Raw genomic sequence first — 10880 nt, forward strand, 5'->3', positions numbered from 1 at the left:
ATTTGGCCCACCCAGAGAATTCAGGATAACCTCCTTATTTTGGGGGGCAACCCAGATAATCCAGGATAATTTTCCTGTTTTAAGGTGCTTAAACTTAATCACAACTACGAAATACCTTTTACCATATAAAATAACATATTCGCCATCCCTGGGAGTTAAAGCATGGAAATCTTTAGGGGAACATTGTTCTGCCTACTGCATTGCCTAAATTACTATAACATTATAGTAAGTCTGGAAATCTGGTAGAGTTAGTTCTTCTATTTTTTATTCTTAGAATGACCTTTCCTATTCTTAAATCTTAGAATAAGCTTGTTTAGTTCCACAAAAAAATTATGCTGGTCTTTTGATTGGGATTATATTGAATCTATAGATCAATTTTAGAATTGATATTTTACACTTTGAGACATAATCATAAGCATAGTTTTTTTCTTCACAATTATTTGTCTCTTCCAGTTTTTGTTTGTTTTAGAGTTTCTTTAATCACTCTGAACAAAGTTTCTACTTGTCCTTAAGGATTATGTTTTGCTTGACTTAGTCCTAAGGATTTCATGTGTTTTTTATTTTATCGTACAAGATATTTTTCAATAAATGAGTTTTAACTCTGTTTTCATACTGCAGATCTGTAAACTGTCATTAAAAATTACCATCATTCCAGTTGAGGGGCACCTGGGTGGCTCAGTGGGTTAAAGCCTCTGCCTTCAACTCTGGTCATGATCTCAGGGTCCTGGGATCAAGCCCTGTGTCAGGCTCTCTGCTCAGCAGGGAGGCCGCTTCCCTCTCTCTCTGCCTCCCTTTCTGCCTACTTGTGATCTCTGTTTGCCAAATAAGTAAATAAACTATTTTTAAAAAATTACCATCATTCCAGTTGAAAAACTCTGTTTCATGTACAGCTTTACCTAAAATAAGGTAGGTAATGGCTTTCTTTAGCACTAGGTTAGTGGCTCTATGTCATTCCTTGCATGAGTATTTATCTAAATTATGGCTCTAGGTTCCTGAAATCAGGAATATAGTATCTTCAAAGTGATTTCAGTGACCAGTTTATGAACCAAGATTATCACTCAACGACTGAACTTTAGTAAATAAGTTAGAGTGTCAATGATGAAAAATGTGACATCATCATCACTATCAGTACCTTGCTGTAGGTAATGATGTAATCATGTAATCCATTTAAAATTCTATTTATTTTTTTTAGGATGGATGCAGTATACTTTATTGATGGTATGAAATAAGAGAGGGCTCCCTGAGTCCTGCCCCTTCTTCAGGGGGTCTGAGATGGAAACTGCTTTGAGGTTGGGAGATTTTCAGTGTGTTAGGGGATGAATTGGGGTAAGGACTCCCTAGCAGCTGAGGGTCTCTCTGTTTCTCTTCCTCTTGCTCTTGCTGGGGCTGGTGGTCCAGGAAGCTCTTATTCCTTGGAGGCCATTTGGACCATAAGGTCTACCACCCAGTTGTTATAGATAAATTCATTGTCAAACTGGCAAATGATCTTGACAAAGTAGTCATCAAGAGCAGTGCTAGCCCCAGCATAGAAGATATAAGAGTGGGGGTCACTGTTAAAGTCACAAGAGACAACCTGGTCCTCAGTATAGCCTAACATGCCCTTGAGGAGGTCCTCCAATGCCTGCTTCACCACTTTCTTGATGTCATCATATTTGGCAGCTTTCTCTAGGCAGCAGGTCAGATGCATGACTGAGACATTGGGGAAAGGGGCACAGAAGGCCATGCCAGTAAACTTACCATTCAGCTCAGGGATCATCTTTCCTATAGCCCTGCTGGTGCCAATAGGAGCAGAATAGATGTTCTGTGTGGCCCCTTAGCCATCACAGCACAGCTTTCCAGAGGGCTCATTCATGGTCTTCTGGCTGGTAATGATGGCATGGACTGTGGTCATGAGTCCTGTCCACAATTCCAAACTTGTCATGGATGACCTTGGCTGGAGGGTCCATTCAGGTCATGGTGCAGGAAGCATTGTTGACAATATTGAGGGTGTTATCATATTCTCATGGTTTCACACTCATCATAGACATGGGGGCATCAGCAGAAGGGACAGAGAAGATGACCACCTGGTCCCACCCTTCTAGTGAGCCATAGACTTCTCCATGTTGATGAAGACCCCTGTGGATTCCACATCGTATTCAGTACCAGTACCGGGCCATTTGATCTGACTGGATCTTGCTCCTGGAGGATGCAGAGGGTTTTCCTCTGATGACAGATTTCACTTTTTCAGTCTTCATTGTGTGGTTGAATTTGCCATGGATGGAATCATACTAGAATTTGTGGACCATGTAATGCAGGTCAATGAAGGAATCACTGATGGCAACAATGCCTACTTCACCAGAGTTAAAAGCAGTTCTGGTGCCTAAGAGCCTAGTACAGCCAAATTTGTTTACTCCGACTTTCATCATTATGTCTTGAGGATGTGGCTGGCACTGCACCAGAAGATGCAGCTGTCTGTTACACAGGGAGGAGCAGAAAGCCCCATTTTAAGTTTTAATTAATACTCCAGTCTCTAATTATTACATTTCTGTCTAAAATAATTAAAATTCTTTTAAACAATGACACTTCAAATGCTTTCAAATTTTCATTGCAAATATAGTAAAATCTATTTTCTTAAATTTGTCATTTAAGATGAAGAAAATTTATGGCTTTAAACAATTCTCTCACTTTTCTTTTACCAACTTTTTCTTACCTACAGTGTCTCATGACACTAAAGTTCCATTCAAAACAATCTCCCGTGAAATCCTCTAATAATCTGAACAACTTCATGCATGTATGCCTTTTTTATGTTGTTTACTCTAGCTAGAAACACTTTATGTCATTCAGCAAAAGGACAAAGATTCTTCAATGTCTTATCAAGTGCAACCTGTACAGTCAATATTAGGCAATTCTGTTTTGTACTCCCTATAAACCTAAATTTGTTTTAATTTGTTAAAACTGTAAACTTTTTGAGGATCAGGATTGTTTCTTACTCAACTTTTAATTCTCTGGGAACAACAGATGCACCTTTTGTGTAGTAGACATTCACTGTTTTTTTGTTTTGTTTTGTTTTTAAATCAAGCTTTTGTGTGTAAGATATATTAATTTGTAAACTTGTTTATATTTAGCTGAACTCAAGAAATTAAAATGTCTAAATGGTTATTTTAGATTTCAATGACCGTAGTTATCATATATAAACTAGACAGATCAACTTTTTTGTTATTCTCAATAAAACAATCTGTGCCTTGTATTCTCATGTCTTTGAACTTGAATTCTGTCAGATTTCAGAGAATAAAGAGATTCAGCTCTGTCAGTTCTGGGACCTCTATGAAACATTTGTGTCTCTAAAAAATGTCTGTGGTTTAGCTAAAGCTAATCTTTTTCCAGGCCTAAAAAGTACACTAAACCAGTGTGAAAGGGTCAGTGATAAGAAATGTAACCATCCTAAATGCAATATTTGAAGAAGAGTCCTAAACAGAGATTCCCCAACAATTTTAAGTGTTCCTCTTCCCTGCATTATGTAAATGCAAAGCACATCCCAGAGTGGTGTCCTTTCAAAGTGAGGAGGATGCATATCTGAGATATATCACTATGCTAAAAAGAAATAAAATAAATTCCATGGAATCCAAGGAGACTACAGGTCTTACACCCTACAGATGAGTTGGAAAAGCAGAGAAATATGAATTTCTACATTTGAATATCTAAAGCCTTTTATAACATTGTATCTTATTCTCAAACACCCAGTTCTTGTCTTGAAAATACTTCTAATATTCTCTTTAACAAAAATGTATTCTGAACAACTATATGGATAAGAGAGATTGACATGTTAAATGAAATCTCCAAATATAATGATGTAGAGAGAAATAGATTTCAAAAGGCAATTCAGTGAGTTAGGTAAAATGCTTAGAATTACCTAGTAATGTTGCATAAGTGACTATTGGATAGGTAACAATTCCAAAGTAGATTAGTATGCCTTATTCCCCATTCCCGCTGACTCCAGGAGATTTTATCATTCTGATGTTTGCTTGTTTATAAATGTTGGAATAGGAACTTTTTTTCCTTTTTCCTCTATTTTAGGTAATATTCATGGAAAATATTTTTTTCCTTAGAATCAAGAACTATCTAATTTATTATGTCCCTTCATATTATTCATATCCATTTCCTGTTGTCTACAGTCTAAGAAGGAAATGCAGATAAAAAATAATAAATATAGGGATGCCTAGGTGACTTAATTGGTTAAGTGGTTGGCTTTTGATTTTGGTCCAGATCATGATCTCAGCGTCCTGGGATCAAGCCTCATGTCAGACTCTATCTTAAAAAAAAAAAAATATATATATATATATATATATATAATGAACAGATATATTGTATGTTAAGAGAAGATTACTGCTCTGTAATAAAGAAAAACAATAGACCAACTTAAGAGGCATGAGGGATACTAAGGGTGGAAAAGTATAATATTAGGTTGGAAAGTATAATACACTGGTACAATAATTATGAAAGTGAGTTTTACAATTCAGAATAAACGTTGACAAGGTAAGTTTTGAGCAAAATCTTGAAGAATGTGATTAATTTGTTCATGTGGTTTTATGGGGAAAACTTGATAGAGAAAGGAAATGTCAGGGGGTCACACAACTTGCTCGTTACAAACTGTTTGAAGGGAAGTGTGTTTTCTATGACAGAACAAGACTCTACAGTGAAGCACCTACATTTTCTGTTTTGAGAGTGTTTATGTATGAGGAGATTTGGTTGATATTATACTTACCAATCTAATAACTACTATTTCATATCTATATTATTGTTATTCCTATTTAACAGATGAGAAAATTAATCAGAGAAATATAGGATAGTTTAATCACTCATTAATAGTAAGTATTGGGACTGGGACTCCAATAGATTCAATTATGTATGTCAATTTCTTTAAAAATTTGCACTTTTTATTATGCAGACTTTTCTTTATATAAAATCCCATGAATATAGCTTCTTTTTCTGACCACTGGTGATAAGTTTTTGTATGAAAAATTTGAATTCTGTTTTCAGTAGTTTTAAAATTTAATGGGAAGCTAGTCAATAAAATTTTCAGAGTCCTTGTTATATATGTCTTCATTTATATAAATGAAAATATACCATAGCTTTGAAATAAAATAATATTTTCATCTTTGTGTATTATAACTTGGTAAGATAGAAAACATTAATACGTTTGATCATGTTAGTCATTTTTGCAATAGACTTGAAACCAATTACCACGTTACTTTTTCTAATTGCCTATATCTATAGAAAATCTGAGTTGTTTTTAAGTTGTACAATTAGTCATCCTTATAACACATTGGGCCATAGATTCCTTCAGGATAGGCCCTTGTGGGACATTCCCCTCCCCTTAATTTATTTCTTATACACTATAAAGTGTATTATTCATGGTTATGTTTTGTTTCTACTTCAAGTTCTTCATATTTTAACTTTACTAGAGAGAGAGCTTGTTCCTCCTACAATAGATAGCTAATGGTATCCTTTAAGTAAAATTTATTTTAACCAGTTAAGGTCTCAGAATACAATCATATTTCTATCTTTGAGAGAATTACATTTTACCATGTAAAAAGCTAACTATAAAGTATTCAGTATATTATTGTCTAGGCAGCAAAAATTTCAGTTGTATGATATTCTTTTTATGTATAGTTGAACCCAAATGCATCTTATATAAATTGGATCGTTTAGGGTTCTGGAGTATGGAAAATGAAAAGGAAATTTAATCTGTCTTAATTGGTGTCATGAAGGATCTAATAACTCCTGTTTTTTTCAAATTTTTACTGGGCATCTTAGTGAAAATAAATAGATGTCTACTTTACCATACTCTCAGTGTTCAATGTTGCAAATTGAAATACTTGTTTATGGTAAAGGAAGTCCCATCCACTGTTTTTCATTTGTCATACATTAGCCCCAGCTGATTATAATCTACCAACGGAAGTAGGGAAATATGATTCATATTTTCTTAATGTCTAATTATATTTCTTTTTAACAAACACATTCCTATAAAAAGGATCCTAAACAACTGATGCCATTCCATTGTGTCCTATTCAGGATTAATGATATTATTAATGATATATTTTATTTTTAATTTTTAATATTTTTATTTTAATATTTTTATTTTAATAATTCTTATTTTATAAATGCTATTTATTAATGATAACTTTAGATAAAATATGGTTAACTTTAAACTTGCAAGTGGTTTTGGCACTTGAGGAACCTAGCTGAAATTCTTCCCTTTTTCCCTGTCTTTAAAAGAAAAACAACACAAAATTCCAGAAACTGGTTGATTTTCAGATTTGCAATTATTTTTATTAAAGCCATTCTTTCAGTAATCATTTTCTTCCTAGTTCAGGCTCTCATTAGGGTTTTGTGTTTCACTGTCCCCTATGCCCTTCAAACTCAGAATGGTCAGATGCCATGAAACAACTTTCCTTTAACATCCTCCCTTAAGACTTGTATTTTATCATCCATTCGTGTTTTGTCGGATGGTACCTTTATCCACTATTTTCTCTATAAATATTCTGGAAGCACTCATTGTTTCCATATTTAGTTGTTATATGTTATATAAATCTGCCATTTTGTGTTTTTCATAACTATTTAATCTCTCTCTCCTCTCTTCTTTATTTTTAAAAGAGCTTCTGATATGTCGTTTGCAAATATCTTCTCCCAAGGACTAGTGTCCAAAAGCTATAAAGAACTTAGCAAACTCAACACCCAAAGAACAAATAATCCAATCAAGAAATGGGCAGAGGACATGAACAGACATTTCTGCAAAGAAGACATCCAGATGGCCAACAGACACATGAAAAAGTGCTCCATATCACTCAGCATCAGGGAAATACAAATCAAAACCACAGTGAGATATCACCTCACACCAGTCAGAATGGCTAAATTCAACAAGTCAGGAAATGACAGATGCTGGCGAGGATGCGGAGAAAGGGGAACCCTCCTACACTGTTGGTGGGAATGCAAGTTCATGCAACCACTCTGGAAAACAGCAGGGAGGTTCCTCAAAATGTTGAAAATAGAACTGCCCTATGACCCAGCAATTGTACTACTGGGTATTTACCCTAAAGATACAAACGTAGTGATCCAAAGGGGCACGTGCACCCGAATGTTCATAGCAGCAATGTCCACAATAGCCAAACTATGGAAAGAACCTAGATGTCCATCAACAGATGAATGGATAAAGAAGAAGTGGTATATATACACAATGGAATATTATGCAGCCATCAAAAGAAATGAAATCTTGCCATTTGCGACAACATGGATGGAACTAGAGCGTATCATGCTTAGTGAAATAAGTCAAGCGGAGAAAGACAACTATCATATGATCTCCCTGATATGAGGAAGTGGTGATGCAACATGGGGGCTTAAGTGGGTAGGAGAAGAATCAATGAAACAAGATGGGATTGGGAAGGAGACAAACCATAAGTGACTCTTAATCTCACAAAACAAACTGAGGGTTGCTGGGGGGAGGGGGGTTGGGAGAAGGGGGGTGGGGTTATGGACATTGGGGAGGGTATGTGCTTTGGTGAGTGCTATGAAGTGTGTAAACCTGGCGATTCACAGACCTGTACCCCTGGGGATAAAAATATATGTTTATAAAAAATAAAAAATTTTAAAAAAAGATCTTCTGAATTCTCTCATATCCCTCCAATTTATTCTTTATATTACTGCTGATATGAAATTTCAAAATACAAGTCATTTTGTTATTATCTTTCTTATATTTCATTTGTATTTATTACCTGTAAGAAAAAAAAAAAAACGAAACACAACTAAACAAATCATCCATTTCTTGTATTGGCATTTAAGGATTTCCATGATCTAAGATCTGGTTATACATCAATCTTCATCTCCTGCTACTATGAGACATATTCTATATAGCGCTATTTTATTAAATATGTTGTATTATAATTATTTCTTAAAATATAATTTCCCTTCTATTAGACCTTAAAGTTAGTGAGAACTTGACTTTTATCTCACTCATCTTTGGTTCCAGGTGTTTCATTCGGTGCCTGACAAGTTCTTGTTTTGACATATTGCATTTTCTCATTCTTTTTGAATATTATATATTTTGATTTAAGAAGTATTTTTAAAGGTCACTGGAGTTTAACAGATTATTTGATAAAGGAAAATGAGCAGTGATATAAGAATGTCAGAGAGGCTGGATTATTATTTCAGCACTGCCCACTAGCCACATGACTGTATAAATCCCAGGTTCATTATCCACAGATAAAGAATAATCCCACACTGCCTACTTCCTAGTTGTTGTGAGAATCACAAATAATGACATTTACAAAGATACGTTATGCATAATAAAGTTCAATAAAAATAATGTGCACTACTGCTGTTAAAACTAGGTGAAAATACTGAAATCTATTTTACCTTCTCAGTAAACACAGCAATATGAATGACAATAAGGTCTATTAAATCAGACTGTTACTCAAATATATTCCATCTGTGAAAAGAAACTCTCTGCTTCACGACACTTTTGAAAACCTTCTGCTGTGGTCTCATGGCTGTGTGTATGTTCGTCCATATGTGTGCACACGTGTATGGCTCTTATTGACTGATAGGGCACAGTTAAGAAATTCTCCTGTGTACCACTCAGGGATTTGATAAAACTACGCTCATTTGATTTATTATTTACATAAGTAGAAGAGAAATTTAATCATTTTTGTGATTCCCTTATTTCTTCTATAGGAACAGATAAAATAGTATAAAATAGTAAATTAAATAGTAAATAGTATTAAATAGTAAATTAAAATTACATGAAGTGGAAATTTCAGGATCACAGTGCCGATTCATTTAAAAATTTCAATGACAATGAAATCAGGGGAAAAGGACTAAAAGGATTTTCTGTGAAATATGTACGTTTCTAAATATCAAAAATTCAAAAGTTCCTGCCTCTCAGATACTTTTTTTTTTTAAATGGGAGATAGATGGGGAGGACGGTTAAGACATTGATGGATGTCTTAATCCAGAAAGCAGGTTTCTGAGTCTTGACTATATCTTGCCAATTATCAACAGTAGCTTTGCTTCACCTTCAGTTCGTTGCTGTAAGTGAGGAAAGACAACCAACAAGTAATGTTAGTGCTGCTTGGAGACACGGACATGACCGAAGAAGAGTTGTCTGTGAGAAAGCGACCGTGGTACCTCCTGTAACAGGAATGATTAATGGCTGTGAGGGAGGAGTGAAAGCATTTATCAGAATGTTAAACCATGGAGATCAATTTTGGGGGCAGAAGAAGATACTGAGTTATGATAATCACTTCCTAGCTTGTCCCATATTGCTTCTACTTTATGGTTCACTGCCGGAAAATTCCTTTTACATGTGTTAATAAAAAGCAGGAAATAGTTCTTCTTATGCATTATTTTGAAAATATCACACTTAGTCAATCTTTCTCCTCTTACTAATTTTCAAAACAATGTCCTTAACATTCACAGAAGCGGTAAGATTTATAACATTTGATTACAATTTGATTTAGTGGCTTTGTTTTCATTTTAGTCGCAGTGTATTGTTTGTTTCAGGGTGATACAGAGCTGGTTAGTCCTATATCCTTCCTCATTTCCTTATTCTTTCCATTTTTGAGCCTCAGTTTATAAATTAAGCAGAAAACAAAAATATATAAAACAGGCTCCAACACCGTGCTGGGAAATGGCCTCGGCGGTGGCAAGGTGAGCGGGTGGCACCAGCAGCCAGAGCCTGGAAAGCAGGACACACGCACCTGCCCAGCAAGCTGGGCGTGACGATCCTGCAGGAGCTGTCATTAGTGTCCCACGTCAGTCAAGAGCTGCCGGGGCTGGATGGTCATGGGAGAGCCTGGTAGAGAGGACTGTAAAATCCAATCTTTTGATGCAGAGACTCGGTAGCTGTTGGAAACAGCACTCAAAGAGCCAGGTGCCATAGACTTGGAGAAAGTGGCTAATGTGATTGTGGACGGTTCTCTGCAGGGCTGTGCATTCAGCAAAGAAATGGAACATCATTTAAGCTGAGAGCAAGCACGTAGGTCAGAGTGGCTTCTGGCGGGGACTGAACTCACTGCAGCAGTACCAGGCCTGGGAGCAGCTGTGAGCCCTGTCCCTGCAGGGATGTGTCGGCTATGTCCCCTTTATCTGCAACCTCTTTGACAGCCTGAGGGTGAACAAAACCCCCTGATGGCCCAGGTGACTGCCGTCTAACTCTGCCTCTTCTAAAAGGCCCAGCCTGACAGTGTGAGCAAGGAGAAGGAGGTGGACCACTGGGGCCGAGCTGCACCACCTAAGGGAGAAGCTGGAGAAGCGGAGCAGACCGAGCACGGATGAGCACTTGGTCCTGATCTGGGATGGCTTCCTCTCCCATGTGCCTATTGGTTCCCCGGCCAACGGACTGCTCCTGGAAAATCACAGAATTTCAGACAGCAACCCTGGGAGGCAACCCCGGCTGCCCATGAGGATCACCACAGTGAAGTCTCCCAGGAGGCCTGAAGATCAGGCTGCTTCACCTAACCTAACCTCCTAGGTTCGTGGTGGAGTTGGTTTCTCCCAAAGACTGTCCCTTCCAGACTGTCAGGAGCTCCTGAGATGTTTCCCGTATACACTGTAGTCCTTCCCTGAGCACCTTCCTTACGGATTCAGGGGTTGGGGAAGATACCAAACAGTCCTGCCCCCACCGTCCCATGAGCCTCTCCACCATAATTTCCCACCTGGGCCAGGCAGAGAAAGGCAGCTTCAACAACCACTGCTCTATATACTCACTGATGCAACAGCCATCTTGGTGCCTCAGTTTCCCATCTGTAAAACGGGTACTATGGTTAGTTACTGGTGGGATACTTTGGCATGCCAAGGGGTGGAACACAAATCACACCAGAAGTTGCTTTTTATATATTTTGTGCAAG

General features: G+C 37.0%; 2 pseudogenes; one reads left to right on the forward strand and one right to left on the reverse strand.

Annotated features, from left to right (window-relative positions):
* Positions 1-1405: 1405 nt before the first annotated feature.
* On the reverse strand, positions 1406-2405 carry LOC101689741 (annotated as a pseudogene).
* A 7411-nt stretch (positions 2406-9816) lies between these two features.
* LOC101670982 lies at positions 9817-10470 on the forward strand (annotated as a pseudogene).
* The last annotated feature ends 410 nt before the right edge of the window (positions 10471-10880 follow it).

Source organism: Mustela putorius, unplaced genomic scaffold, assembly GCF_011764305.1.
Source record: "Mustela putorius furo isolate JIRA1106 unplaced genomic scaffold, ASM1176430v1.1 tig00000430_pilon_pilon_pilon, whole genome shotgun sequence".
Taxonomy (NCBI): Eukaryota; Metazoa; Chordata; class Mammalia; order Carnivora; family Mustelidae; genus Mustela; species Mustela putorius.